Source organism: Cupressus sempervirens, chromosome 3 (assembly GCF_028749045.1).
Source record: "Cupressus sempervirens isolate cs-2001-9-10 chromosome 3, ASM2874904v1, whole genome shotgun sequence".
NCBI classification, from domain to species: domain Eukaryota; kingdom Viridiplantae; phylum Streptophyta; class Pinopsida; order Cupressales; family Cupressaceae; genus Cupressus; species Cupressus sempervirens.
In genome coordinates this window covers 352,111,958-352,116,414 of record NC_143120.1, presented here as the reverse complement: position 1 = coordinate 352,116,414, position 4,457 = coordinate 352,111,958, and the positions used below count along the sequence as shown (strand labels likewise).

Genomic DNA, 4,457 nt, shown 5'->3' with positions numbered 1-4,457 from the left:
TACCTGGACCACATAATTAAATGCAGTAAACAAGTGGCTTGGTCAAGCATTTACAGAGCTAGATTTAATAGTAGAAGAAACAAGAACAAAATGTATCCATTCTATAGAATTGGTAGATAGAAGAAACTAAACATGAAGTATCCATTCTATCCTTCCTATTATTTCTACATTACACTTAGCCATGAAGGAAAATACACATCTACACACTGACTTACAACAAGATGTCAAAACGGATTCTGGTTGTATTGTTTTTTGGATCTTGAGCTAATAACTTAGCAACACTTTCATCCCTTAACTAAGGAAATGTGTTTTTCATAGGATTTAGGCCTAAGAATCATATTGATTACATCTAAATAATCTATTTATAAACACATATGTCCATATTTTCCTTATGGTGCATTCAAACACAACAATACTAGGATGAAGGTAATAAAGCATCAAACAACCTACACCAATTCATTTATGCACTCGGTTGTAGAATAATAATAATAATAAAGAAAACAACATTTCATTTAACCTTATGAATTCTTAAAAAAACATTGATTCAATCAAAAACACTGGCATCAGTACATTATGAATCCTGAAATTATTCATAAACAATTCAACAAACATCTTACAGTATTACATCTAGATTAGAAATCAGTTGGTTAAGGGATATTTTTCTCACTGTTGATTTCTAGAATTTTCACATCTTTAATAGTGCTCCACAATCATCATGCTAACATTTCATCATGGAAAGAAATAAATGGAAATATTTGTTTATAATATCTGATAGAATTTAAGAAATCTGCACTGAATAGAAGAGTTAAATGTAATGGAAAAACAATAGTTAACTTAGCTTGGATAGTCTTATTCTAACAAAAATGCACACACATCCACATATTTCACTCAATAATTTGCAGTTGTGACTTCAAAGGTTGATCAAGAAGGAGTGGAATGATACTCAAGGTCCAATGTCTGCACACATCTAAAAGGAAGGAGATACCCAAAAAAAATCTATGCAGCTTCACAAAAGAGAAACACTAAAATAGAGAAAATACACCTTTAGTGAAGATAATAGTGGCAAACCTCTAACTCTGTAATTGATTATACTCATTGCTAAACAAGAAAGGAAGAGAGGCAATGCATATGCAAAGCTCAATTATACTATAGTTATCACGGATTCAAGGTTGGCAATTGTTCAACTATTGTTTTGTGTAGAATGAATTAGAGTTCATCGCAACAATAGAAATCACATTGTCAAATAAAACAAGATTGGACTAGGCAGAGTTTTGTTTTAGAAACCCTATGTCATGTGGTTAAATATGACTGTTATTTAAATCATTACCCTAGGTCTAGCATCCTATAGCTAAGTAGCAGTCTAAAGTTGAAGAGCACACACAAAATACTTCCACAAAATCAAAACAACTAACAAGGAAAAATACATAATGACATTGAAGAACTAAAACAAGTTGAATCAACTTATGCATTCATGGATTTGATAGATAATTTTGAACCTGATAGTGCATGCAACCAAATCCTTCTTGATGTGGCTCTTCCCCAAAATCCCTCTCTAGTTCCAGCCATTGCTCCTCCTTTTTCTTCCTTCTTTTGTTTTCTTTCTTTCTTTTTATCATTCCTTCCAAAATAACTAACCTAATCCTCCGTGCGATGGCTTTCCCCTTTTTTCTTTTTGAAGTTAGAAACATAAACAAATTGTATGGTGGCACATGTAGATATTAGAACTTAAGTCTTATTAAACAATCAAGGTGGATCTTTTGTCTATCTATTACCAAAAATCATCCATTTGTATAATAATATAATAACAATCTATTTATACATCTTTCCATTAAACCACATCCAATGTAACATCTAAATTCCACTTTGAGCTTACAAGGTTAACTTTTAGTAAATGTAACACAAAACAACATGAAATCCTAAGTGATGTGTGTGAGTGGCAACATGATCATCTAATGCATCCCCTTCTGAGAGGCTAGCCATCTCTACCTCAAAAATACACTTATCGCAACAATTTCTACATCCACTCAAACACTCGCAACCAACAATGAGTTAACACCCATCATAATCCAACATATCACATCTTAATTATATTATCATTAGGAAGTAAATACATTAGCATAATCACATTGATATTAAAATAAGACATTTAACAACACATTTGATGGCAACATTATCATAATATAATAAGTCATACATTCCAACTTAAAATAAATAATTTAATCTTAGGTGTAATAGAAGATATTAAATGTGATTTATCTTAAAACAAGATTAAAACCATCTTTAACCAAGTCAGCATTTGGCTATTGGCCACATAAACAAGAAGAAGAAAATGGTTGAAAGGCAAGACATGACACCCAAGGTAAAGAGATTTTTATTATTAAATTATAATATCTTAGACTTTAACAGCCATCACGAGGGAGGCAGAAAATTCGGGCATGTCGGGTCGTAAAGCCCCATTGGGGAGTCGAATCTCACACTTAATTTGTGAGCTACGAAGAAAACAGGAAGAAGATAATAATCTTAGTATGAAGTGGGCCAGCGCAGGCAATTTCTAAGCAGCAACTACAATGTTATTAGTTAATTAATAAAAATAATAAGTTCCTATGAATCACAAATCATTTCGATTCGATCAAATGTCTCTGCTGCAGTCCTTTTGGGTCATTCTCCACCGCGCATACGCAGGCCGCGGACGGATTTCTGAGATTAGGTTGTGAGTTGGTTATTGTTCTGCATTTTACCAACTTGGCCGTTGATTTTTTCTGGAATATGTCTTTGTTTTCCAGCCGCAGCTGAATCCGTTCTAATGCATTTTCAATTGCTGTGTGCAGATTTTGTTGTGGAAACTTTTCCTCCAAGCGTTTGGGTGTTGACGTGTGCAAATCTTACAACTGTTCGCGGAAAACCGGTGTGTTTATATATCCCACGATGAAGTCAATATTTCATGTATGTTTAACCAGACAGATAATTAGATCAAAGAAATCTGACACAACAGGTATTTGATTGTGATTACAAGGATATCTAGATTCAATGTAAAAGTCATATAATTTTAATGTTTAAAATTTCAGTTACATCCTTAAGATTGGATCACGCTATGAGTTTTTACATAGCTTTGCATTTTGAATTGGGTATAATGATATATGCATTAATTATTTTCATATACCAGAAGTTTTACCGGGCATCAAAACTTTTTACTGGGCTATTATAGGGATTTGATGGCCGTTTTACTGTTACATGTTGAATATTTAGGCATCTGTAAAGCTGTATAAACATATTAAGGTTTTTATAAGCAAAATTTTAAAATTGAGAGTTGAAATGGAACTTTCATTTATGGCAGTGTTTCTCTCTACTTAACTATTTTTATCACATAACAGTTGGAAGGGGTTTTGTTAAAAAATTATACACAAGTGATTAGAATTTAGGGATGAGATGACATTTTGTAAGAGGAATTATTAGTAAATTACTCCTAGAAAACGAACTTATAGGGATCGTTAAACAGATGGCACAGAGGAGTATGCGCTTTTAAAGAATTTGTCCTCTCTCCAGTTTTTTCATGATCAATCATTGTAAAGAGATTCAACAGTAAACTGCTTCAAAGTAGGCTTTTCTAACCCCCCAATTTCCACTTGCGGCATTAAAAAATTTTAAATTAAATGGGCATAAATGAGGTACATTTAAAGGGTGCGTATGAATCATTGGCATGTCCACTCACCGGAGCATTGGATAGAACAATCCCAATTCTATTAGATGTGTGTTTATATTACTGAACAAATGGAAAATCGCCTAAATCTTATGTAACATTAGACACCATGATAAATGAGATTTACAAAGTTTCTAAAATATTATATGTAAATATTGAATTTGTTTGACATAGGTTAATATCATGAGGAACATAGCACTCATAATTAGATTTGACGTAGCATTAGGCATGTAAAATATTGATTTTCATTGGCATAGGTGAATTTCCTTAGGAATAAAGCATTGGTAGTAAAGTGTAGTAATACATTTAATGTCTCTTTTGCACAAGAGATTCCATGCATAATTTAGACTAGAACATCTCTGTATAGATCAGGTCTTATTGTGGAAACATTTAAGGTTATTTTTTAAGTTGTAAGAAACATAACTCATTTCATCGTCTCGTGCTAGAAATTGGAAGAACTAGCTATTTAATCAATCTACATGCATATCTTTAACATGTCTATGTAAAAGGTAGCCTATACCTTTGAACAAAAGAAGATTCCTAATATGATTGTGCAGAATCAAAACCATGGGATTGTGTCTAGAACCCCTAATGGCTATTCCTTTTGATGCACAATCTCCTTGTTCAGTGAATGCAAAGCCTTCCATTATGGACTGCGAACAAGTAATTATTTTATCTTTTCTAAAACCACAACAATTTTACCTTTCCATATTTTGCACCCAAAAAAAGTTCGAGATTTTCTTCTAAACATTGCAAGCCA

General features: G+C 32.6%; 1 long non-coding RNA gene across 1 annotated transcript; it reads left to right on the top strand.

The window, feature by feature from the left end:
- The first annotated feature begins 2,633 nt into the window (after positions 1-2,633).
- On the top strand, positions 2,634-3,059 carry LOC149566435 (uncharacterized). Its single transcript, XR_016361561.1, has 2 exons — positions 2,634-2,707; positions 2,829-3,059. It is a non-coding gene; the product is annotated as an uncharacterized LOC149566435 (long non-coding RNA).
- The last annotated feature ends 1,398 nt before the right edge of the window (positions 3,060-4,457 follow it).